This window comes from Hylobates moloch, unplaced genomic scaffold (genome assembly GCF_009828535.3).
Source record: "Hylobates moloch isolate HMO894 unplaced genomic scaffold, HMol_V3 SCAFFOLD_2, whole genome shotgun sequence".
Classification (NCBI taxonomy): domain Eukaryota; kingdom Metazoa; phylum Chordata; class Mammalia; order Primates; family Hylobatidae; genus Hylobates; species Hylobates moloch.
Window position 1 is genome coordinate 150,869,273 of NW_026652277.1, and position 27,839 is coordinate 150,897,111.

At 38.6% G+C, this 27,839-nt stretch overlaps 1 protein-coding gene across 10 annotated transcripts in view; it reads left to right on the top strand.

Moving 5' to 3' along the window:
- The first annotated feature begins 913 nt into the window (after nt 1-913).
- EYA4 (EYA transcriptional coactivator and phosphatase 4) overlaps nt 914-27,839 on the top strand; it is a 292,396-nt gene continuing 265,470 nt past the window's right edge. For 6 of the 10 annotated variants that reach the window (XM_058435564.1, XM_058435566.1, XM_058435565.1 and 3 more), the window contains exon 1: nt 1,075-1,304. The gene's annotated coding sequence lies outside the window, so the exon portion shown is untranslated. Of the gene's footprint in view, nt 1,305-27,839 lie in introns of all 10 variants that reach the window. The other 4 variants (XM_032159299.1, XM_032159291.2, XM_032159305.1 and 1 more) reach the window with 1 other exon arrangement.

Consider the following 27,839-nt stretch of genomic DNA (forward strand, 5'->3'; position numbering starts at 1 on the left):
TACCTTTGCTGTGTCCCCTGGTTGTGGCATACACACGTATGGGTATAGAATCGTAAATCCTATGTAGGCGCGTAATACATGCGCAGAAGGCTTAGGCACGAAATGTCATTTCAGCAATGTGCCTAGGGAAGCTCTGACGCCGCCTTGGAAGTAAGTCGTTGCTGCTTGACCTTTGGGCGTCTGGGAGGGATGCCTATACCTGCACCCAGCACTGGAAGGGGCCCAGGCCTTTCCCAGCACAGCCTATCCCCAGACCGCTTAGTCCTTCATAACATATATCTCCACGGAAAACGGTATTTCCTCCCGTCAGAAAAAGCGCCCCAGTCTGGTCTGGGTTGGTTTTTATTTCACGTTGTTGCAAGTAGGCGAAGTCCCTTCTGTCTCCTCCCTTGGGGTAAGTGGAAAGGAGTCCGGCAGGGGGCCCGCAGTGGCCTGCACAGGGGAACTGGGTAGCGAGAGAGTTCCAGGCAATTCCAGGGGCTGCCCCACAGAAGCAGGTGGGGATCGACAGTGGCTTTCCGGCCCAGGCAGGAGAGCGCGGTCGCGGGTCCCTCCCCTCAGCCTGGAGGCTGCGGCCGCTCGAGTCGGCCCGGGTGGGGGCGGGGTGGGGGCGGCGCGGAGGGCTCGGAGATTACGGCGGCGCCACCCGGGACATCCAGGGCCCTGAGGCCCTGGGAAGTCCCCACGCGAGATCGCAAACCATGACAATAGGCAGTCACCCGAGGTCAAATAAAAACGGAGTGGTTCCCCCGCGCGCCGCCGACCCCCGCGTCCCTGGCGGCCTCCCCCGAGGCCCCCGGCGGCCTCCCGAGCCCGCAGTAGCCGGTGGAGACGTCGCCCCCGCCCCACCTCCCTGCGCAAGTGCGAGGCTGCCCGCAGCGCGGCGCACGCTCCGGCGGTTCCCGGCTTCCGCGCAAAACTTCCATCCTGTCCACGTGAAGTTGTCGCTGCCTTAGAGAGGGGGAAAGAGCTGCGGGAAAAGCTGGGGAGTGACGACTGCGGCGGCTGGGCGCACTCTCTCTTTTTGTTTTCTTCTCCTTTCCCCCCTGTCGCAGTCCGGAGTTTTGGCTCCTCTCCTTTCCTCCTCCACCTCGGAGCCGGCTTCTCCCCCCGCCCCGCTTCTCCCCCGCTTGTGTACGCTATTTGTTGTGGGGTGGCCGAAGGGGATGTCCTGTTTTCACCAGAGGCACAGCGCGAAGGGGAAACTTCGACACTGGAAGGAACGAGAATAAATACTTAATTACGGAGCACTGAACCGCGGTGGGACAGACACTTCGGGAACCCGAGGCGGACCAGGCGACGAGGTGAGTGTCCCCTTCTTCCAACCCCCGCCCCAGGACTTCCAGGGGAGCCTGAGTTGAGAGAACCCCCAAACTTTCCGGGAAAGTGCGCGAGGCTCCCCCGGGGACGCCGAGCGCTGGGGACTGAGGACGCGCAGCTGGACGGTGCGTGGGCGCCTGCGTCCCCGGGGGGCGCTTGGAGGCCGGGTGCCCCACGCCTGAGGGTCCGGGTCGCTCGGACCGTAGCGGTGCTCTCTGCCCTAGAAGACGTCCCCAAGCCCCAAGGGTCTCTTCCGAGCCTGCCTGTCCCTTCCGGGGTCGGCGCGGAGCCTGCGCGTAAGGGAGTTCATCCAGCAGTCCAGCGCGCGGCTTCTACCTGCACCCCGCCTCCACCTGGCAGAGGCGCGCGCATCGGGGTCTCCCCCACATCTTTCTTATGACGTGTATTACTTTCTGATGACCCCCTAGATGGTCCAGGCGCGAGGATGCTGACCCAGAGTCCTTCGGAGGGTCACAGGCGCCTGGGCTTTCCCGGTGCCGGGTGCGTGTGTACTTTAAAGGCTCGCGTTCTAATCTCCAGGCACTGATCGGGCTTTTCAACTGCGGCGATTCCACTTTAATAGTTTTTATGTGGCGTGGACTGAATGTCTCCTGCAGTTTGCCAGGGTCGGTGAAATTAGAGGCGCCTTGTCAGAGCAGTCGCGTTCATTGGGTTGAGTAGCGGGTGCCATGGAAGGCTTATAACTTCTCCAAAGGAAGGGACCTGACTGGGGAGAGCAGGTTTTTCTCTCCTTCCAAGCCTGCTGGGTCGGGGGAGGCTGTGGGACTTGAAATGGTTCGGATTTTTAGCGTGGTGAAGCGAGGTTTGGAAGTAGACGTGTGTGTGCTTGTTTTATTCTGCGCCGCACAGCAACCCGAACTTTCGTTTGGTAGCACTTGAAAGAGTTTTCTCCCTTTGTCTGCGAGATTCTGAACAGCTCGGAGCGATTAGGGAATTTGCGGACCGAGTCCGGTGGCAGAGCTGGGGCGAAAGCGGAGAGCGCAATTTAATTTTTGTCATCTCTTCCCTGCTTGGCGGGGCAGTGTCTCCCTTCACCAGCACCCCTCTTTCTCCTTCCTATGAAGACAACGGATTTGCGCCTGGGGTGAGAGTGTGTGCGGGAGAGTGGTGTGGAGACTGTCCTCTCTTACCGCGTCCCTTGCGCCTCTCCCCGCCATCCCGAGCGGGCCTAGAGAGTCATTCATTAATCTTAACCTGAGGGCAGGGGAGGAAGATGCAGGTCCCTCTACCCTTTCTGCCAAGGTGCAGAATAGCGCCCGGGCGTGTGTTTTGGTTCCAGAGCAGTTCCACGTGGAGCAACTCCGTGTGTGTGTGTTGTGTACTTGATCTGTGAGGAGGTAACAGGAGTCTGGTGTTCAAACCCAGTGGGCCGTTGGCCATTAGTTTGCTTTCCTGGCTGTCATTACAGACACTTCCAAAATCTGATACCTAAGAGAACCAACAGGTTAGGTTTCACATTAAGGGCTCATACTTAACAGTTTTCTTTCTCCCTTACCTCTTTTGGCTTGGCACCCTGGGATCAACGTAATTGTTGGAGCGAAATACATCTCCTGGAATATGGCATTTTGTTCCTCTTCTCATCTGCGGCTACATTGTGAACCCTCGGGTGTTTGTCAGTTTCAGTGCGGGCTCCTCCGGGATTTAGGTGGGAGTCTTAGGAGCGTTTAACAACCGCGGGCTCCCCATCAACAGCTTCTGAAGTTTCACTTACATGTAGGTGACTGACAGGATTGAAAGTTGACGATGGTTTTTTTGTTTGTTGCGTTGTTTTTGTTTTTAAAACCTTAGGGAAAGGATTGTACTTGAATTCCTTTCCCGGGTACGGTTTGGTTTTAAGCAGAATCAGTGCCTCTTTTTTTGTCTTTTAAAATATTATTGGCAAGCTTAAACCTGAAGAACCAAAAACTAGAGGGGGCGGGGAGAGAATCCCCCCAAAAAAATATTTGATACGTGATACGGAGCATTTTAGGAGACTGCATTCAAAGACATTTGTGTATTTTTAAAAATAACATTATCCCAAGAAACAAAAAGCAGTAGTAACAAGAGACAGACTGTTTTGTGTGGAGCAAGACTGCCAGAATCTGATTTTTATGGCAACAATATCGGAAGCAGATATAACTACACCCACATTTATTGTTATAAACCGTAAAAATAGTTTGTTCCACCTGATTAAAAGTTGTAAGTCATTCAAAGTTAAACCCATATTTAGAAATGACTGTACAAGAATGTTAAAACCTTTGACAGCTACAGCTTTGAAAGCAACATAATTAGATTTGTTGAAAATGGCTCCTTTCTCTGATTATTAGGGATATGTACTTGTCTTTCATAGTAAGTAAAGGTCTACAATCAATATGGTTTTCAAAAGCCTGTTTTCCTTTGTAAATTTCCTGAAAATAGTATGTTTCAATATTTAAAGACCATTGTAACTACCGGTTGGTTCACAATTATAACTAAAATAAGATTTACTCAGTTGTTTTCTTTTTATTAGTATTTATTGAATATTTGAAATTGAATTTCTCATTTCCAAAATAAAACGTTTCACATATATGTATGTATTCACAATTAACACTTCTTTTAAGTAGTATGTTTAAGTTTTAAAAATTTTAAAATCTTAAGATTTGTATAAAAAGGAGTGATTGTATAAAAAGGAATAATAATAATTATTAATTGTTAAGAAAAATAGATGCTGAATTTCAGAGGGTTTCTAGAAGCTGGAGAAAAAAATTGCATAGAAGTTTCTTTTTTGACGGGTGACTGGCAGATGAGTTACTTGTCATTTTGCTATAATTTATTTTTTTTTCTTTTAATAAGGCTCTTTGGGTTAAAAAAAAGAAAAACAAGTTCTCCATTTCTAAGAGTTTCCTTTTTATTTATGTTGTACTTCGGGGTGTAAATAAATTTTACATAGCCACGGGAAATAGAGTATCCAATTTCATGTTTTCAATCTCTGTTGCAAGCTCTAAATGAGTGATGTCGTGTCTAAAAATATATTTATATGGCTTGATATTTCATTTTAAAATTTTATGCACTGGAATTAGATTATTTAGAATTTTTAGAAAGGTAGAGTGATAGAAAGACCATGACTATTGTTATAAAAAGTTAGAATGTTAGGAAGTTCACATTCTAACTTTCAAATAATCAAACTTATTTTGCCCCACAAAACCTCACAGTTTTTATACAGATTTCAAGAAGAGGGGAGATAATCTTTTTCAATACTTAGTTAAGTGTTAAGTAATTTAAGAATACAAGTATGTATTATGCTTTCTCATTATCATTTTTTTCTATTAGGTAAATGCAAGAACACTGGACATTCTGTAAAAACAGGCCCCTCTTTATAAGGAGTTTATTCACCATAGTTCTGTATTGCAGCTGCTGATCATATTTCATGGAGCTGTTAAAGCACTTAAAACCTAAAATTAGGTACTGTCTGGTTGTAAATATTTCAGATCACTTATTTGAGAAATAAATAGAAAAGCGTGCTATCGAAAGTAGGAGACGTTTTGAATCCTCTCATTGAAGAGCTGAACAAACCTCTATCAAAACACCTTCTTTTTTCAGTGAGAATATAATCTTGACAGTTTCTTTTTCTAAATGGGTATTATTCTTACATGTACTAAATGCTAAACTCTTATAACGTGCCTCCCCGTAGAGTATCTTAAACTAATTATATTCAGAAATACAGTTGGGGGATTTTATTACAATGGTTACTAGGTGAAGGAAATCAACACCAGGGGAATGGGGTGGCATTGCAGTGTACCTGCTTCTCTCATGAATTTTTCCTGCTAAACTAAGAAATGACATGCTGTTTCAGGCATTTGCCCTGGAGATGGGTGAGATGCAATATGTGTAATACTGCATCTTATAGTTAGATGTGTTTTAATGAAGATGTGGACACTGCATAGTCATTAAATCATTTCTGGAGCCAAACTTGGTGTCATTTAGCTTGAACTTAAGTGGAAGAAAATGAACAAGAGTTACACATTCAAAAGAAGTACAAGCAACTTTGATTGCTTTTAAGAGGTTTGAAGACTTTGTAAACATTACTGTCACTCAATATTGCTTGTGGAGCTGTACATTAATATATGCTTTGGTGATATGTCATTTTATGCTTGAAATTTGTCATTCTTAGTGTTTCTCCATCCATCTTTTTATTAGTAAAGAGATACTGAAAATGAACACCACTATTCTTACTCCCCTAACCCCTTTCACACCTCCAGAAAAAGAGATGAAACTGATTAATTTAAAATAGAAACCATTTTGTGCTATCAAAACCACATTTATATAGTGATTTGAGACAGTTTCAGACAGTGCACCTCTGAGTCTCACTGTAACCTTTTTTGTCATTGAAAGGTGCTAATTGATCTTAGGGCACTGACACAGTAGTATAGTTTGATATTTGAAACCTTTCGGAGTTGGTCTGGCCCTTTTCTTACCCTGAGATTTCAGTGCAGGGATGATGAAGAAAGACACCATTCTGAAATACCAGAAATTCTTATTTTTTTCCAATATGAAATGTTTTAATACAGCATGTTCATATTTTTAAAGCTTTTATTTACATATAGTAAATAAATTTATTTTAACATACTTTTGAACTGTAGGAGAAAGACCTATATATTCTATCGTGTAAGAATTTTTTAGTTTTTTTTTTTTTTTTCTGCACAGGTAGTTTACTTAGGTTATAATTTTTAGGCAAAATCTGATTCCTATTATCACATGAATATTTTCAAAGTGAAATTGCATTAAACCAATGTGGAATAGCTTTTGTGTCACCAAGGCATATATTAACGTAGATGTCAAATATGAGAGCATATTTTCTTGAGTATATTTATATGCTAAAGTGTATTTTTAAATAAAAGTGGTCACTTTAGTCTTTAGATAATTACAATTTGGCTGTCATTATTACTATAATATTAATCACTATCACCATCATAACGTCATAGCTAGCATTTACTCAGGAATTTCGTGCAGAACACTGTTTTAAGCATTTATATGGATTAGCTAATTTTAATCTTCTTAACTATGCCGTAAATTAGGTACTTTTGTTATTCCCGTTTTACAGATAAGGAAGCTGAGACCCAGTCATTCAGCACAGTGGAGCCAGGATCCTAACTCCTCAGTATGAGGCCAGCACCCTTATCCTTAAGCATGTGCTGGGCACTTGCTTCCATCAGTCATATACCACCATTTTAGGTGGTACCTGAACATTTTGTTTTAATAATACTTATATTTTATGTAAGGATAACTAGATATTAGAAAAAATTGTTAAATTTTGTATTAAACCTGTAATTTCATGGACGATATTGTTTGAGACAAGACCAAAAAAAGTATTAAAGTCAAAGAAAAGAATTAAGTATCTGAAGAAACATATTAAGTAACAGTGAACAAGAATATGGCCTAAATAATCACAGTCATGAAGGCTGGACAGCAAATGACTGAATTTGGAGAAATACTGTATTTTGTAATGTTTCCCAATTATCAAGAACTTATGACCAGATCTTTTAAATATTTAACTCACATGTAGAATCTTCCTTTGCTTTTCAAGCCTTATCCAAATTGGCTAAATGTTATCAACTTTGTGTTTTCTTTGTTTTTGTTTTTTGTTGTTTTAATGCTGGTTTTGAATCTCAAATCTGCACATTTATGTTGAACCAACTGATAAGGCTTGAAGAGTTAAAGAGTGCATGATGGACTTCTGGAGGCAGGTTTAAATTATAATGGAGCTGTCCCTATTATGGAAATACATTCAATTTATCTGGTTATCGCATGTGTAAGGTTTTCTCTAGGTAAACACTTTTGTTTTGCTGTTAATAACCTGTTTTACAATTTTATAGTATTTTTTCCACTGAAGCAGTGGTTTTCATTTTTTTGTTTACTTATATACTCAGCCACGGATCCTTTCATTTAAATGGAAACTGACGATATGCCCAGTAGAGAAATGTGCCACTGCCCTAGGTGAAGCAGGATGTAGGTGGCCTGAGACTGACTCACCAACAGTACCCTCTCACGGTGGCCACCTCTGGAATTCTAAGTGTCTTCAGTGTATGGAAACTGCTGCAAAAAAATTCAAGTCTTCTGACAAAAGGGGTTAATTCAGAGTACCTGCTCTAACATGTTCATGTGGCATCACTAAAAAATAGACTGTCAGATACTGTAAAATATCTCCCCAGTGTGATGTATCAGCAGAAAGGTGTGTCTACTCTCCCTTATATAACTTGAGTATCCTTATTAACCAGTCTTCAAATTCGATTTAGCACTGAGAAAATTAAAACTGATCAAAATGTTCCCTATGTGTAGTTACAGGTCTGAATGCGGCACAAAGGACTTGTACCTGCAAAGGTTGGCTTTATTAATTAGAACATCTTTCCTCCTTTAAAGACTTTAAGAAGAAACACCAGCAGTGGCCTAACTTGACATGACTTTAGATTTTCCGTAAATTATTGCTACTGTTTCTGTTATCCTTTCCCCCTTTCTTTTTAAAATGAAAAGGACATTTCTTGTGAAAGACTACAATTAAATCATAAAAATTTACATTCATGTGCCATTAAGTTTAATTCTACTCACAAAAGCAACAGCACAGAGTTTGAAATTCTATCCCTAATCAAGTAGGTGTACCACATACCGGGAGGGCTCATTATCCACAAGGTCATATATACAATTCACAGACCTCTGCATATACCCAACGGAGTGATCTATTCATTACATTTCACCTCTGACTTTGAACTCCCTAATGTTAAAAGATTTGAAAAGAACTGAATGTTCTGATTAAGAGATTGAATATTTCTAACTTAATGTTTTCAGTATGTTGAAAGTGATGATGACTTGGGGGAATCAGCAGATCTCTACATTACTTAATTCTTTGCACTTATATTTGAATGCAAATATATATTTGTGTATGGTTATGACGCAAGTCATTCTCGTGAAATTTAATGACGTAGTAGGTGAATCACATTCAGATTTCCTTTTGTAGGTTTTCCAGTAATCTCAAACAATGCTTCTAGTAGGTAACTTAAGCATGCAAACCTCAATAAACCGTTTGTCAAGAACGGCAATTCTGCTGTTTTTTTTTTTTTTTTTTGTCATTAACTTTAGTTGATAAGATGATGCTACTGTTATTTTTCTTAGTTGACTCATGAAGAATTTTAATTTAGGTCTAGTTTTTTCCCTTAATTGTTGACTTCAGTTTTTAAAGGTTTCATTCATGAAAATGGTTAGCAAAGTTGTGGGTATTTGGTAAATGCTTGTTAAATGCTTTTTCATTATCAGTGTTGCTGAAGACTTGCAAAATTAGAGTGGGATGGATAGATTTCTTTTCTACTCTGCATAGCTTTGAAGACTTTGGAGCTTTTATTGTATTCTTACATTTTTACATACCATTCCCAGGAATATTTAGAGAGATGATCATTGTAACCAAGATCACAGGTTTAATCCTCAGGTATTCAGATTAGCTTTAGGTGGACAATTGTCCTATACACACTTGTTCATATTAGTGTCTTTGTCATAACAAGTATAATTATAATATCTTGATGCCTCTCCTGGGGGCCCATTCTGGACTGTGTTGGAGCTGTCTCTAACACTCTCTCCCATCCCTAAGATATTCAACCACATTTGTTCATGATTTTTATTAGGTCCCTCCTGGACTTAAAATTCCTTTAAAAATTTGCCTGCTGCCTATAGGGCAAATTCCAAAATTCTCTGCAGGGAAGATAACCCTTCATGCTGAGAACCTTGCTCAGGTTGCTCTTCTCATCTCTTACTCTCCACTCGCAACAACTCTCTTTTCCAACTATATGGAAACTGCAGTTCTCGAATACACCTTGGACATTTCCACTTCATTTCTTTGTGCGTGGAATGCTTTTTCTCTGGAAAACATCGCCCCTCTCCCCCTGCAAATATCTTTTCTACTGCTTTTTCAATACTTAAGGCGCAAAACGTTACCTCCTCTGATAAGTTCCTGTGACCTCCAGAGTCTGAGTTGGACGTTTCTTTTTCGTTACTCCCAGAGCATCCAGCGTCTACATTTAACATAGCCCTTGCCACATTGAAATGTAATTGATTACATTAGTCTAAATCCTGCTTTAAGCTGAGAATTTACTGGAAGGATTAGCTGTATTTGTCATTTCTGTATCGCTAATGCACAGTGCACTGCTGGACATATAGTCAGTAGGTAGTTGTTATATTCCCATTGAATGAATGAGTAGAGGGACTGGGAACGAGAGCAGAGATTGTGACACTGAACATCGCCTCCTTGAGACTAGGAACAGTGAGAAGGGCAGTGACCATTACAAGGTGGGACTACCTCAATAACAACCTCAGGGGTTTTTGGTATAAACCCAGTAGAATTGCAGCTGTGAATCCAGGCCTAGGTTATATGTATGTATACATGAATGTAGAAATGTGTTTATTTCTTACCACTGGGAAGTCAGTGATCTGGTGGATAAGCCAAGGATCCTGAAAATCTCTGGCGATATGGTAATTTCACAGTACTTGAAATCTGAGAGACTCAGTTCTTCTTATAGCACAGAGAGTAAGTAGAAAGAATATGGGGGCTGGGTGCAGTGGCTCACACTTGTAATCCCAGCACTTTGGGAGGCCGAGGTGGACGGATCACCTGAAGTCAGGAGTTCGAGACCAGCATGACCAACATGGCAAAATCCCGTCTCTATTAAAAATACAAAAAATAGCTGGGCGTGGTGGTGGGTGCCTGTAATCCCAACTACTTGGGAGGCTGAGGCAGGAGAATCACTTGAACCCAGAAGGCAGAGGTTGCAGTGAGCCGAGATCGCACCATTGCACTCCAGCCTGGATAACAGAGTGAGATTCCATCTCAAAAAAAAAAAAAAAAAGGAAGAATACGGAGCCAGGCCACTAGGGTTCAGACTTCAGCTCTGACGTTGACGAGTTTGTAACATCAAGGACATTACTGAAACAGATTTGCTTCAGTTTCTCATGTGTAACAGAACATGCCTCATGGGGTTCTGATGAGAATTCAATGAGTAAATATATGTAAATATATTTAAAGTAGTGCTTGATAGGAGTATCAGTTATTATTACTATGATTGGGTATCTTTCATTAGATTACCCCTAAATGTTCCAGAGATATTTAGAGCTGAAGGTCTTTTTTGGGGGTCTATGGATTGGTGACCATAAATGGAGTGTCCAGTAGTCCAAGTAGAAATTAGATACTGTGGGTCATCTTGGCAAATCCAAGGTTGTATTTGGAGCCTTAAGAGAAGACACTATAGGTGCTCAACAGTTGGCATTGGCCATTTACGTTGTGCAGTAGTATTTCTTTTATTAAATATTTCCTCATACAGTAATCTAGATTTTTTTAGAGCTTTAATCTGTGTGGTTCCTCAACTACTTTAAGCAATTATAAGCACATTGTATACTGGTAGTACTTTATAGCCAATATTTAAGTTTCCTCAGTTGCTTTTTTTTCAGCCTTAAGGTACCAATTATGAGAATTTGTATAATTTTCAATAGTCAGTGGGCTTGATGAACTCAATGTAAACTTTTTAAAAGGTAGCTTTACATATTGCTATGATTCTTACCTTTAGAGAGACAGTAGGAGGTTATTAGTACCTCTACTTATAGAATTTATCACTTGGTCCTTGGATTCAGATATAATTGCTATGTGGCAGGATGGGGCTGAAGGAAAAAGGAAAGTTAAAATATTAATTGTCAAGGTCTCATTTTTACAGCTTATCTGGAACTGCTACCAGGTGTATCTGTATAGTTTTAAAAATGATAATATTAATGTCGTACCTGAATTCTTCAGTATATTTAAATAAGAGTTTTTCAAGCTCTGGTTATTGACATTTTGGGCTGGATAATTTATTCAGGGAATACTGTCCTGTGCCGGGTAGGGTGCTTAGTGGCATCGCTGGATGACAGGGACCCTCCCTCCCCTGGGTAATGATGGTGTCTCCAGACATTGTCAGGTGTTCTCTGGGAGCAAAATTGCCTCTTCTTGAGAACCCATAACCTAAGCAGATCTTAATATCATTTGATATGGTCAAAAAACTCCCAGGGCTCTGCATAAGAGGATTGTTCTATTTCCAGTCGAGTGTGGAGAATCCTAATGCCTTCCTCCCAAGTTTAAACATGAAGTCAAATAATTCTCATTAGTCCGTGTTGATAGATTAACTTTGCACAGAGGGGATTTACAGATAAGCTTCACACAGATTGACCATCTCTAGCATATTTTCCTTTTCTGGAAATAATATGTGAGTGGGAGTAACAGAATACCTGGGAGAGAGTATGTGGGAAGTAAATATTTATTTGAATCATCTATGTGTCTGTTCTTCTGGTTATATGTCAGTAGATACTTTGGATTTATTTTTAAATAATGACCATTGCCTTTCCATTTCTGTGGGTAAATATTCAGTAATAAGAAACTTTTACTTTATTTAGCCTGTAGTGTTAGAAAAGGTAAAGTTACCAATAATCACAACTGCTCAAGATTAAAATACTTAATGAGTTAAATTATTTGTTCATTTGTAATGAGAAATTTTCAAAAGAATTATGTGTAGCTTTCAGTTGTAACCACAAGTTCAAGATCTTGAGTTAATAACATTTGTACAGCTGGAAGAAAGTAAAAATAAATATATTGCATGTAAAAACTCTTCTTTTGTGAATTCTCAGATCCAAACTTTTAAGTTCTCATTCTATGGGTTTGATGCTGACCGATGCATTTTATCTATGAAATGATATATAATTGATGTAAGTAAATTTGACTGTTGTTTGGGCACCACCCTTACATAATTTAAGCGTATATGAAAGACATTTCAAAAATCACTTGAACAAAATTGGAACAATAATGTTCACATAAAGTGAGAGAGGATAACTTTTCCCATATGAGTTTTGGGTTGAATTTCAAAATTATTCTGAAATATGAAACATTAATATTATAAATATATGATTAGACTAATTTTCTTAAGAGTCTAAACAGTAGATAATTTTTATCTTATTAGAAATTGCAAAGATACTTGAAATTCCACACATATGCATTGTCTAATTTAGTGGTTTTACTTTAATTGTGTTAGGTAGATAATCATGGAAGCAGTAAGACTAACCTGGAGATTTCACATCATTTACTAATTGATGCCTAAGTAGGCAGGGTAGAGGTACTTGAAAACACACACACACACACACACACACACACACACACTCTCACACTCACTCTTTCTCTCTCTGTCTCTCTTTCTCTCTCATTTCCTTTGATTTGTGCTTTAATTTTGAAATGTGTGCTTAGGTGGCAGAGTGGCTGCAAATACAGCATACTGTGTTTGACCAAAATATTTTTCTGTTTCCTAGGTGGAGAAGGACCCTGCATAGCTCCTTGTTAGCAGAGAGATAAAGTGGGTGCTGGGTAACCCAATGACAGGTGGGGGCCATTCTCGGGGAGTGTTGTGGAGAATTTGAGACAGGGGTTTTAATCACAGACAGTGGGGGAGAGTTCTGCTTCATTCATGGACAGGAAGTCCAAAGAAGGCACCACAAACCACAGGTCCATCCAGGCTCTTTATGCCAGATATTGAACAGGAAGCCTAGTGGCCCTTTAGTTACTGGAGAACGGCCAAAAACCCAGAGGTTCTATTTTTCCAAATGAGCACTTCCTGGGTTCATAAATCAAAGAACCCCACAGAGTATTCAAGTCACATATCTCCTTTCTCAGGTTGATTCTTTGTATAGTGGGTCCTAATGCGGTAAGACTTACTTATGAATGTTTCATTTCTTATAATGCCATCAGTCACTTCCTTTTTTTCTCCGTGGCATATTCTCACCACCCTTATCCTCCATGGCCCCAACTCCCTTAACCTACTTGCCTAGTACTCTTTTGCTGCCTATCTGGACAGAAAAAAAAAAAAAATCTACTCATCTTTCAAGGCTTAGCTCAAATGTCACCTCCTCTGTGAAGCCTTCCTTAAGGCTCAGGCAGAATTAATTCTTTTCTCTGTGTAATACCATAGCACTTTTTTTGGACTATTAATATAACAGCACATTGTGTTGGGGCTCATTGTATGTGTCTGTCTTCTAGAGAGACTTTGAACTCACAGAGGAGAGAGATCATATCTTTTTCCCTCTGTAACCTCAACACCTGGGGATATTGATGGAAATTAAGTGACTGCACTATTCCATGCCTATCTTTAAAGGGCATTAGGTCCCAAACCAGACATCTGCAAAGGATGAATCCTGTTTACATTTTGGAAAACCGGTTCTCTTTTGCTTGTAGTCATGAAAGCTGGTTTATTGGTTATTTTCTACTCCAACTTATTTAAAGCCTCATTTGTACCAAAGTATTACTGATTTTCTAGTGGAAAAAAAGGTATGTCCGTCATACATTGGTATTTTCAATAAACTGACATTTAAAAGACAGATTTCTCATTGAGGTTTATGGTCTTCATAATTCTAGTTTTCTCCAGAAACAAACCTTGATCTCTTTGGTTGCTTTCTGCTAAGATCGATTTCATGTTATTTTGAAGAATTTTTAACCCTCAGAATTATAGATTTCATTTGAGAGAAAGCATGTTCTGTATTTGTTTGTGTCAGTGTTTCAAAATGTGAGGACCAAAAATCCCAGATGTATCTATTAAAAATATATGTGGCCTTTTGGTGAGGGAAATTACATCTTTTTTTTCAGGCACAATTGAGGAAGGAAAAAAATTTTGTTTAGTTTTTAGTGGTTTGTTTTTAGGCATTTTCCATACAAAGATGAGCAAGACCCTGCAAAAACCACCAGTTTGCTTATTTAGGGGGGAAAATCTTCCTATGTCCAAAAATAACATTAAATTAAGATTATTGTTTCCAATAGTTTCAAAAATTGTGGTTTTATTTTTTTGTATGAGTCATTTTTTCGCATAGTGCAGTACATGATTGCACTACATCATGACAAAGCATATTTGCTCTGTTTCAGTGGGTCACTGTATTTATCAGAGTCAGATGATCAGAAGAGAGATCTAGCCTAACCCTTCCATTTTGCAGATGAGATGCTGTATTATGTGACCTTAAGACCTTAAGTCATTTACTCAGAACAAAACAACAAAAAAAGAACTTCATGCCGGGGACACCTCATGCTCCCAACCCTACATCTTACCACTTTATTTTTATTTGTTTGTTTCTGATGAGGAGTTGAGAAAGCTGGAATCAGACTACCTTTGTGTATATCCAGGCTCTGCCACTCATCAGCGATGTGACTTTGGTCGTGTAATTTTCTGAGTGGCTGTAAGCCATAGTTCCAGCATGTGTACATGGGGAATAATAACAGTACTCGCCTCATGGAGTTGTAAGGAATAACTGAATTCATACAGGAAAGACACTTGGTTCAGTGCCTGGCCCACTATAAAAGCTCAGGTTATAGTTTTAATTGATATCTTTGAATAAAATGCTGAGTGTATTTGATATTCAGAGAGGGAAATTCATGCTGCTAAAGCAAGTTTTTTTTTTTAATCTGTTACTTAAAAAATACAAATAAGTCATACTTTGTATAACATATTAAAACAGAGATGATAGAGGTTACTTTTGAGAGGAATGACCAGAGGGAGCAAGAGAGAGACTTCTGGAATGCTGATTATGTCTTTTATCTTGGTTTGGTTGCCGGTCATGTGAAAGTGTTTATTCAATAAATATTCATCAGTGATCAACTTTTGATTTATGTATTTTATTTTACTGTGCATATGTTATACTTTCTTAAAAAGTTTTAAAAATACGAATATATTTAAAGTAAAAAGTGGATTTACTCATTTCTTAATCTCTGCAAATCAGGATAAGTTGTTATACTTAGGTGTGCATCTTTTCAGGCATTTTTTTTCTATATATGTGTAAATGTAAGAACTATGTGAGGATGTAATTTATTTTCATTTTACATTTTTAACTCCGATAGGATCATTGATTTCCTTAAAACTTGCTTCTGATCTGCTGAATCTTGAATATTTTTCCACATCAGTACGTATAGTTTTGGGTGCTTCTATTTAATATATGCAGATATTTCATAATTTCACTGTTCCCCTCTTGGTGTATGTTTACATTGCTTCCATATTTTTACTATTACTAAGTATGTTGCACTGATGATTTTTATTCTCTTTGTACATCTGCCAAAAATATCTGTAGATAAAATTCTAGATGCAATATTAATAGATAAATATGTATATGCATTTTCCATAGAAAATTCCAAAATGCTTTTTAAAAAGATTTACGAATCTTGCATCTTGAAGGTAATATTCTCATCTTTCTCACAAAAACCAGGTGCAAAAATTTCAACTTAATTGAACCTTGTAATTATTTGTGCTCTGGTTAAGAAGAATGGTTATAGTAGTAAATTCCTTGAAACTCATATAGTAATTGGAATACTCCACTATGATTAGGATAAATAATTCTATTAATGATATATATTTAATATATACATATAATTTATGTAATTAGTTTCTCACTTAATATTTAGTATTCATTTTTATGAATGCGTATTATATTTACTTATGGTTCTTAAGCCCAAATGGTATGAGGAAATAAATCAGTAATATTATATTCACTACATTTTTTTTTTACTTAGTACCATCAAATATTTACCAGAATTATTAGGAGAAATGGTTCTAACTCTCATGTGATTGGTGAGAACTTACGAGGAATGATATATTGTTATTCTAGTAAGAGCCTACTCTGTGCCAGGTACAGTTCTAAGCACCTTACGTATATTACAATAGCTTTTTAACATAGAAATGAAAGGTATAGACATTGTATAAGTAATAAATGACATTACTCCGTTCTAAATATGTTGATAAATATTATTATACATGTCACAATATCAGTTATGTCATATCAATGACTAATTTATAAATCTGTTACTTATTATAATCTGTTTAATGTGAAAATAAAAGTTAATGCATCAAAATCCAGAAAATTGCTACTCAAGTGCTGGCTAAAGTAATCTGATAGATACAGTTTTAAAATGAAGTATATTAATCAGTTGATTTCATTGTTAGATTCTTATATGTAGAAAATTCTGTCTCCAGAATATTCAGTTCTTGTAGTTTTTGGTTAAGATTTTGATTAATCTTCAGTGGTTATCTAGTGCCTTTTAAAAGTAGTCCAACTCAGAATAGCTAATGTATTTCTCTTGCATTGAATAAATATAGCTATCAATTTTTGTGGGTTTTTTTTTTGCTGCAGAATTTCCTGTTATTCTAAGGGATTCAATAGGACTTACACATATAAAACTGAAAATTATATTACTGTGGGGAAGCTGCTTTGTGCCTTTGAGAAGGAACTCTCTTGCTAACTTAAGTACTGTATGTGTGTAGAATAGCTAATATTTTCTCCCAAGAAATTTCATGTATGCAGTTAAAACACTCTTAAATTGATTAAGGATTTGTTATATATTTCCAGAAGCACTCAAGAGTACTTTTATGGTTATAAGAGTAGAGTGCGTTAGAATGCCAGAAACCAATGAATACGCTAGAGGCCTTCAAAACTGTGCCCAACATTCCTGACTTTACCATATAAACATGTGGGGTAGCCTGGAAAAACAAAACAACTCTCCTTCCCCCAACGTAGGTGAGGCCTACGATGATAACACTTCAACTGGCTTGAATATTAATTTGATACTTTTCTGTTAGAAGTAATTTTTATTACTTAGCAAATGAAATGGAGAGGTAATAAATATGACTGATACTTATTTCTCGAGTAAAGTATTATTTTACATCAGATTCGACCAGTTACCTTTATCCTTTTTGGAAAATATATTATACAAACTACCACAGTATTTTGCCTATTAATCAGGGAAGCTAAAAAGCGTTTTATAAACCTTGAATCAAAACTGTCACTGCTGCGAGGGAATTAAATTTCAAGCAATATACTCCTTTTATAGGGTGAGAAACTGAAGTATGGAGAAATTACAAGGTTTTCCCAAAGCTATACACTGAGTCATGGCAGACATAGAAATCTACAATTCTGTTTGCCTGATTCAATCTGAAACTTCATGAAATGTAATTTATCCATTTCCTGACATGTGCTTTAGGAGTATATTTCCTTATTTGCTTATTTATGCTCTCATTCATTCGTTCATTCACACATTTATGCACTATTGCCTATTTATGCCCTCATTCACTCATTCATGCATTTTAAAAGAATCAGTGTTTTTGTATAATACAGTCTTGATTTAGGGACTATGAATATTCTGAATTTATATATCTTAGATATTTCTTCAAAGAAACTCATTGGATTTTTTTTCATGATCAGGAAAAAGAAATTAAGACATTAAGAAAACCAAGCTGGATTGTTCAAGTGTGGGCCATAGCAGTGTCTATGGGCAGCACCTGAAGCTAATTCAGGAGTGAATCTAGTTTGTTCAAGTGCTTGAACAAGAACTTGGCTGAAGCCCTGGAGGAGATGCCTGGGGCATAGAGTGAGGACCAGGAAAAACCATAGCACTCTTAGAGAGTACTGTAAGGACTAGTATCCACATCTCTACTACCTGATGTCTTTACATTTGGCTCAGTCAAGAGAGAGGGGGCAAATTATTCTGCTTCTCATTCTGCCGTCTTCCAGATTTCAGTTCTCACATTTTAAATTCTTTTTTATTGCGATCTTTTTCTTACTAGTTTAACCAGTATTTTCCCACGCTTTCTTCACCAAATTCATTTCTTTCCATAAGCTTGCGGAGTTATATTTTTTGATCGAACTGCTGGGGTTACAAGTAATTTGAAACGAGGAAAGTGTCTAGCAACTTCCCTCACTCAGTGCAGTACCCTGTAACAGAGACTTCAGAGTACGTAGTGATGACACCTGCCCTCCTCCCCTTCTATAGAGAGTTTAGTGGGCAACTTTTTTGGCTTGTTCTCTTGTTCTTTTCTTGCAGCCCCAAGACTTAGGACTCAGACTTGGTTTCTGCTCGTATGGCTCTCCATCTCTTCCCTTGGAAGAGTTCTTTCCCAGGGGGCTTTTTAGGTTCAAGAGCATTTGGACCCCTGGGAGCTGAACTTGTAGATTCTACAAAGAACGTCCAAGTACCAGGCAAACCACGTCTTCCTGTAGCTTAAATGTTAGTCTTTTTTTCCCCCTTCAATTTTACTGAAGAATAATTTAGTCTCCAACAGACAAGCAAACAGAACCCTAGGGTCTTTCTCAAAGGCGCATTCTTGCTGCTTTGAAGATTATCATGATTAATTTCTATTTCAGCTAATTGGTTTTCCTTTACATTTTTTATTTGGGTATAAATGTGATACTTCGGTATACATTAATGTTGATCTATATTAATATGTCAATTTATAATTGAGTGATTTAAAAATAATGATGCGCTATGACCTAGTTTATATCTGCCTTCCACTGAATGCATTTCCTAAGCAATTATGCTTTTGTGGCTGTCCGAATTCCCTCATGATTCCCTGTTGGGAAACAAAGATTTTTTTAAAATTGAAGAAATGGTCTTGTTAACCAGGGGCACCGTACTTAACTTGAGAGAAAAAGATTAGGAATGACATGAATGACAGCATACTCCTAATATCTAACAGCCTGCCATACACGTGAAAGCAGGACACATAGCAGGGAAGCATAACGTTGAGTTGACTCAAAACATTTGTATTTGATACATTATTTTCTGAATTCTTACAACTTCAGCCCTTTTAAAGGTCTTTGGATTTTTAGAAGCTATAAGGGCAGTTTTTGGTAAAGGTGGCCCTACTTTTAATTCAGTTACAGAGTCAGTGGAATGAAAAATTTATATTCAGATACTACAGGGGAATTTATTGAGAGCAAAAAGGGTACTCAAACTTTCCTGGATGCCTCAATTAAAAATCAGTACAATTGATCAATAAAATTATCTTCAAGTGTCCCAAATTTAAGGAAGGCAAACAGCATCTTATTTAATTACATTCTTAATTAGTATTCACTATAGACACAATTCAAATCAGTAACTTGGCATTAGGTGAATCAGATTTATTGCTATATTATATAACTCTCATGTTCACTTTGTTGTGTTTGGGACTCCTCCCTTCCCATAATAAAGAATATGACTCACAGGTGTCACACCTTGATTCCTGAGAAATTGGTGTTATAGAAAAGTTGTTTGGAAAGATATAATTGTGATTTTGTTATTGTTTTTGTTGTCATTATTTTCTTTTATGGGGATGGGAACACACTTCTTGAGATTTACCAGATTTACTTTGTAGTTCATAAATTATTTCTTTAGATGTATCTAATTTGCTGTTTAGTTTGTTTCTTGTAAAAAAATTCAGTGAATATATTTTTAAAAACATTTTTATGGTTCTCTTCCAGATTTGTGTGCGTATTTTTTTCGTGTGTGGCTTTTCAGTTTTATTTCTATTACTTTTGTGTCTGTTTTAGATACCTATCTAGTTTTTTCCACATTGCTCTGTAGTTTCACATTCTTAGATTCCTAATTTGTTGTTGTGGCTACTCTCTACTGTGTTTTGTTTCTTTATGTAGCTTATAATTTTTTTTTTCTTTTTGAGATGGAATTGTGCTCTGTTGCCCAGGCTGGAGTGCAGTGGCACGATCTTGGCTTACTGCAATCTCTGCCTCCTGGTTCAGGCGATTCTTCTGCCTCAGCCTCCCGAATAGCTGGGATCACAGGCACCCACCACCATGCCCAGCCAACTTTTGTATTTTTAGTAGAAAAAGGGGTTTCACCATGTTAGCCAGGTTGGCCTCAAACTCCTGACCTCAAGTGATCTGCCTGCCTGAGCCTCCCAACATGCTGGGATTACAGGCATGAGCCACCGCACCTGGCCTGTAGTTTGTAACTTTCGGTGGATTTCTCTCTCAGAACCCTTTGTACTCTATGGAGCAATTTTGTGTTCCCCTGGAGTCTAGGGATTTCAAACCTCTAGGTCAGTCTTGATTTTATTTTATTTTTTTGTCTTCAGGTTTCCATACCACAGATGCAGTAAACATTTAGAATTTACATTTCTGCAAGGCTGAACTTGTGGTTTATCTCACTCAAGTAATTATTTTCTTTTATTCTCTTCCCAAAGGCTCCATCATAGGACAGGCTTCTCTGCTGAGTCTGATGGTGGGCCGAGTTTTTCTATCCCCCCTCCAATAAATGTGACAAACTTTTCAGACTCCTTCCTCTGTGGATTGCCTCTTGCTTTTGCTTCCTGCCCATCGCCATAAATGAAGATAATGATAACAAAACAATAACAACACAAACATAAACGTACCTTTTCCTCTTAACTTTTCCGTATCATCAATTTCTTGTGAATTAAGGTGTGATACCTGAAAGTCATATTTGCCTTATCAGTTATATTCATATAGTTCCTTTGTCTTATTGATGTATCTCTCATATTATCCCTCATATCCACTTCTCCAGGCCTTTTGCCACCCCATGTCAGTCTAGATTCTCTTGCCTTCTCACTTGGAGCATCACAACAGCCTTTAAGTTGTCCCTTAACTCCACTTACTGTTCATCTCGTTTGTCAGAAATCTGAAGTAGATGTGTTGTTGCAGTGATATCACATGTGCCATTCTTTGTTTTGGGGGTTTTAAGGCTTTTAAGGTTATCAAAATACTGTAATAACCAATTGTCTTTATTGTATTTTGTACTTATTCTCCTGCTTTTGCCAACTTAAAATGTCTTAACATCCCGTTAACACTGAATGCTCATGTTTTCCTATTCCCTTTTCTTTCACATGTCTATCTATAATTGTTTATTGATTATGTCAGTCTCTCAACACTAAAGGCACCAGTCACAACTTTGATGTTATACAGAATGACAACTAAAAGGTGACAAATGCTAATGACTTAATCGGGGTGTTGTTCATTTTTACAAGCTTAGCTGAGTTCAGAGAATTGGTAAAAGACTGGTGACTTTTGGCTACTATCTAAATATAATTGGTTAATGTAGCTCCTGGGGATCAGTGGTTAGTATGATACTCTTAGTTGAGCAGGGTTAAAAATAATTACATTTGTTTAAGGAATTGCAGATACTACTCTATTGCACAGCAAAGAATGTTAAAATGTTTTAATTCAGTATATGAAGAGCAAAATGTAAAAACAGGTTTTCTTCCACTCTCACTAGCAAGCAAAGTGGTCTATATTTTTGAAATATATTTTTTGCTTAATCATAACAAAGTATAATACAAATGTTATTAAAAACCCTGTTTTATGGATGAAGACAGTGATATTTAGAGATATTAATTAGCTTTTCCAAGATCATACATTTATCCAGTAGTAAAAGCAAGGGTTCACAAGCTGATCTATTTTATTCCAGTCTTTGCTTGGAATCACTAAACTTACATTCCCTTTAGCAAAACTATCGTTTACATCTCTAGGGTTTCAACAGTTCAGTGCTAAACTTGGGAAATCTATTCTTAAATTTTCTCAAAGTGCAACACATTTTCCTCAGGACGATCATAAAGTCATCAGATGTGTGTTAAGCAATATATATAGTCATATACTCTTCATCAAAAAAGGTTTCCAGGTTACACAGAAGAGAGATTTATGGCTGAGAAAAAGGCAGATTGCTTCTAAGAAAGGCTTCAAATATATTCTCTTCTGACAGGCTACAGGAGAGCCAGCTAGATGAACCATCACAGTGTGTACAAAATGCTCAGCAGAATAATTTCTCAGTACTGGTAGGGAAGAGCAATAGGAGTAACACAAGAGAAGGAAAGTTGGTCTGCAGAGTCTGCCTTAGTATCTGTAGGGTTGATGAGGTTGCTTGGGCTAAGAATTCTTTCACAAGTCTCCCTGGGACAATTCACTCATAATTACTTCTGTGTTTTCTAGGCTATCTAGGCAACCATCACCAATTAGCGAACACAAACAAAATAGAACACCTTGTTTGGACCAGTCAAAAATCAAGTGATCGTAATTTATAATTCCAGGAAGACTTGCCATCAAATGAATTTATGACAAATGACCCAAATGATTGTCACAAAGTAGAGCTTGTTGTAATTTTTAGCATGAGAAGTATGAACCCTATTATCATTTTTTAAACATTTTGAGTTAAATTGACCATTTTGCAAAGTCTGTGTTCTATCTTTATAGACAGTTCAAAAATAGCTCAGCATCTAGTTTGTAGGTTGGCTCCATTTAAGGAGCTTGAAGTCAGGCAAGATGCTCATTACTATTCACCCAGATCTGTTTCTTGGACACCTCAGCTGTTTTTCTTTTCTACGGCCAGGGAGGAGAGTCATGTGCATAGTCCAAGAATGTGCATCTCCATGTCTCTGAACAGTTGGCCATAGAATTGGAGCTAGGTGTTTTTTGTTTGTGCCATTGGCTTTCCTCTCTGGCATGCTTCCCGGGTGGTTGGAGCCAGCCAGTGCCTGACCCAGCTTCACAGACCCAGTAATGAAATTTGGAGGGCAGAGTAGGTAACTAGGTAGGTACACAGGAACTATAAAGCAATGCCCATCTGGACAGTTGATCACAGCTATAACTTCTCAATAATGTAACAGGAATATAAACTGTTAGACTTCCTATACCATTGCAGTATAAAGAAGATAATTGAAGGCCGTGAGGATAGCTCACGAAATGCAAGGAAGAATTGGACAACTAAGCAACAGGAAGAGCAGAGAAACAGTGAGACTTTGGGAGTCACAAGATCTGGGTGCTTAAATTCTGCCTGGACTTTCATGCCATCTTCATCTTTGCTCCTCTTTCTCGGTCGGTTCTCTTCTGTCTTTCCCTACAGACCAGCTTTTTTCCACGTGGATATGAAACGTTCCCAAGTTTTATATCCTAGGGGTTTTGCCACTGAAGGAGGACTAGCCTTATATTTTCCCAGACTCATATCCTAAGGAAGATGAGTCATTAGATCCAAGTAATTTGGTGTAACTGGAGAAGACTTGCAGACCCTACCTAATGGGTTAAGCTGGATATGCATCTGTGGGAGGGAGATACGTTGTATGTGTATAATACACATGCAAGCAAACCTTAATATTGTACAAGATATGCTTCTGAAAATTTACTTGCAGTTTGAAAATCTGGAAGCCAAACAATAGATCAACTGTTGTGAATGTTAGAATTTAGTGTAGTGGCACTTTCCATGGCCCAGGCAACTCTGCATAGGTAGAAAGATTCTTGAAAGCCCCACCCAGGTTGGAAAGGGTCTGTGTCAGAGATCATGAGTGGGACTCTTCCGGCACCTGTTTCCTCATCCCAGGGTCTGCACATGGACTGGAACAAAAGTTTGCCAGCTGCAATTTTTAAATCTTTTCCCAAGGGTATGCTAGGGATTTAAAGCAGTAGGGAATGTACTCCCCCACTTTCCCTTGTTTTCTTTTTCACTGCAGCAAGAGGCAAGTATAGCCCTCAGCCGTGCTTGTACCCTCACAGGAGACTCATGTACAGGTCCCAGGCTCTGGCTGCAGGACAGTGTGAGGCTGGTGACAGGGCGAGAGAATGCCGAGAGAATGGCGAGAACAATGGAACAGGACTGAGGGAGAAGGAAGAGGAATCGTCCCCAGAACTACTTGGGACAGTGGTCCCAGGGAGCAAAAAACACCCCGGACCCCTTCAAGGGGCCTTTTAGCAGAGCTGTACTACTGCTAGACACTGCTGTGGCGGCAGGTAGGATTGATTAAAGAATTTCTGGTTTCTTCTAAGGACAGGGTAAAGCTCTGAATTGTTTTTAGAGACTACATTCAGATCTATATTTCGGAACCATCACTCTGATTGTACTGTGAACAGTAACGTCCAGGGAGCAGGACTGGCGGGAAGGAGACCATTACGTGGCTATTGCTCCTGCCCAAGCGGGGAACAATGATGGCAGAACTCCTGTACTGGCAGAGAGGAGAGAGAGGAGGGATTTGGCGAACTTTTGGAGGTATTGATAGGACTTGGTAATATATTGAATGTGGAGAGCAAATGGGCAGGGAGTCAGTGACAAAGCCCAGGTGTTTGGCTTTGATGACTGGCTAAGCCTGTGCCGGTTGTGTACAGAATCCGGAGGTTTAGCGTTCCCATGTGCAGTGTCAGTCCTCATTCCATGCCAACCTGGTGTGGAGTTGAGATCTGTCCCCTCCACTCCATGTTCATGTTTCTTCAGCTGGAACAAAGCATGCCTGGACAACCTAGGTTTCTTTCTTTTCTTTCTTTCTTTTTTTTTTTTTTTCTCTAGAGAGAGAGGGTCTCCGCTCTGTCACCTAGAAGAAGTGCAGTGTCGTGATCATAGCTCACTGCAGCCTTGAACTCCTGGCCTCAAGTGATCAGAGGATCAGGTGTACATCTCTTCAAACTTCTCAAACGTCCTTCAGCATCTCATTCCTTAATGGACCTTACAGTCTCTCCCACCTGGACGGGGCCGTGGTGCCTCATTCCATTTCTGAGAATTGTCTTAAAACTTTATATAGAAAGTTGATATTATGTATTTAAATGAGAAGAAATGTTGAATTTGCAATTCTAATTTTCTAAGACAAGAGTTTGTAGCTCGCTTCTAGCAGAGTTGAAGAAAAGGATATGATGAATGGTCTATATATTGAAAACTTAACTGCGGAAGAAATAATCTAATATGGAATGGGTGAGGTTGCTACAGGTTGGTGCAAAAATAATTGCAGTTCTTGCCGTTACTTTCAGTGGCAAAAACCGCAATTGTTTTTGCACCAACCTAATAATACTGTTTGAAATTCACCTTTTCTGGTGGAACAGTCTTGAGATAGAGCGGGAACTAGATTATTGGCTCATAAAACAGCATGCAGTTACTGTTATTCCTTAATCTTATATCTTTATTATGAGGTAATGCTTCTCTTACTTGATTTGGAGAATGTCCTCATCTTTTTCTCATATATTTGTGAAAACTAAATGTTAAAGGATTTAACATAACAACCATTGCTAAATTATGATGTAAAATAATACTGTGTCTGCCATTAGCCTAGGTAGTTTTACTTGGTTCAATAATATAAAATCACTAGGCTCATAATATTTTAGTACCTTAGTGTGATTGGCCAAGAAAAAAATTCACGTTACCATAAAAAGTCAAACTAAGTAACAATTAATCTAAATTTCAAGGAAATATAAAGCAAAGTATTATGTTGTAACATGGAACATTAATGTAAATAACTCCCCAACAGTTCATGAAATAGATTCTGAACTGGCAGTTAACAAAGAAAGGCTAGTTTTGGCTTAATTCTCTTATGCTCCAATATCTTTCCTGAAGTCTTATTTAATTTCACTTGCGTTAGCAACAGTACTCTGAGATGGTGGTGCATCTGGAAAATTATCACTTCTTTCCTGACAATCAGTATCTTTAATGTAATTCTTACATATGCTTTCTGGAAATATTACATTCGTACTTTGATGACATCTTAAAAATAATTTCAATGTAATAATTATACACGTGTGGTGAGTAAATTGTGTTCCCTAAGAGATACTTTTAGGTCCTAATGTCCGTATTTGGGAATGTGACCTCATTTGGAAACAGGGTCTTTGCAGGTGTAATCAAGTTAAAATGAGATTTTACTGGATTAGGTTGGGTCCTAATACAATGACTGCTGTACTTAAGAGGGAAATTTGTACAGAGACATACACACAAAAGAAGGCCACGTAACTTTAGGTACAGAGAACATCATATGACAGTGAAGGCAGAGATTGGAGTGATGCATCTATGAGCCAAGGATGGCCAGCAACCCCCAGAAGCTGGGGAGAGACAAAGGATGCTTCCCTAGGATCTCCAGAGCAAGCATAAATCTGCCAGCACCTTGATTTAGGACTTCTTGCCTCCAGAACTGTGAGAATAGATTTCTATTCTAAGCCACCCAGTTTGTGGTACTTTCTTATAGGAGTCCTAGGAAACTAATGCAACATGCTGTGTTGTAAATAAACAGTAGTTCCAGTTGGTATAAATAATAATTTTAAGTATATTATTAGGTCAGGTGAGTAGGAAATTGCCTGGTAGACTAATTATCAATGTTGTATTTTCTGAAAAGTTAAAATATTCCCATTCAGTAAATATACTTGTCTAAAAGTTTCTATCTGTATTGTCCTAAAACAAAGCAAAAATTAAAATGGAGTCAGTTATGTTCCTGAAAAATGTGAAAAAGGAAAGAAAAATCTTTTAGGAAAGATTTTTCCTAAAATGGCTATACATTTGAGAAAGAATATTAAAACTTAAATCATCCGGCTGTTTATTCCATTTTTTTGTTTACATTATCAGATACATTATGTATGATTTCATACATTATGTATGTTTCATTCAATCAATATTTATTAAATAGCTAAAATTTGCTAGGCCCTGAGCTAGGTACTGTAGATAGGTAAATAAGACAAACATTCCCTTCCCCTAAAGAGATTATTTTGGCATGAAATTTAACCTGTAGAAGAAGTGAAAGAGGCCACTTGCAGAGTCTACTATGAAAATTCATTTTCACTATCTGCTGTAGTTTTACCTGATCCTGTGAAACCATTTTAGCATCATTTGGTTTTACTTTGTGCTTCTGTATTATATTGGAGAAAATAAAATTTTACTTATTGCACAGACAACATAAAATTAATAATTAAAGTATGTGAAACCAAAAATGTAATTGTTTATCAAATTTTTTTTAGTGTTTCCCATTCATCAGTATCCAAATATATTCTTAGTTGTGCATCCATGTTAGCATAGCTAAAATGTGGTATTCTTATTTTTTCACCTAATTCACAATCAACAATGTTCACTTTTCCACTTTTTTTTTTTTTTTGAGAGAGAGTCTCGCTCTGTCACACCCAGGCTGGAGTGCAGTGGCATGATCTTGGCACACTGGAACCTCTGCCTCCTGGGTTCAAGCGATACTCCTGCCTCAGCCTCCCGAGTAGTTGGGATTACAGGCGTCCGCCACCACGCCCGGCTAATTTTTGGTATTTTAGTAGAGACAGGGTTTCACTATGTTGGTCAGGCTTGTCTCAAACTCCTGACCTCAGGTGATCTGCCCACCTCGGCCTCCCAAAGTGCTGGGATTACAGGCATGAATCACCATGCCTGGCCCCTAATCATTTTTTTTCCTTTTTTTTTTTATTATTATACTTCAAGTTTTAGGGTACATGTGCACAATGTGCAGGTTTGTTACATATGTATCCATGTGCCATGTTGGTGTGCTGCACCCATTAACTTGTCATTTAGCATTAGGTATATCTCCTAATGCTGTCCCTCCCCCCTCCCCCACCCCACAACAGTCCCCGGAGTGTGATGTTCCCCTTCCTGTGTCCATGTGTTGTCACTGTTCAATTCCCACCTATGAGTGAGAACATGCAGTGTTTGGTTTTTTGTCCGTGCAATAGTTTACTGAGAATGATGGTTTCCAGTTTCATCCATGTCCCTACAAAGGACATGAACTCATCATTTTTTATGGCTGCATAGTATTCCATGGTGTATATGTGCCACATTTTCTTAATCCAGTCTATCATTGTTGGACATTTGGGTTGGTTCCAACTCTTTGCTATTGTGAATAGTGCCGCAATAAACATACATGTGCGTGTGTCTTTATAGCAGCATGATTTATAGTCCTTTGGGTATATACCCAGTAATGGGATGGCTGGGTCAAATGGTATTTCTAGTTCTAGATTCC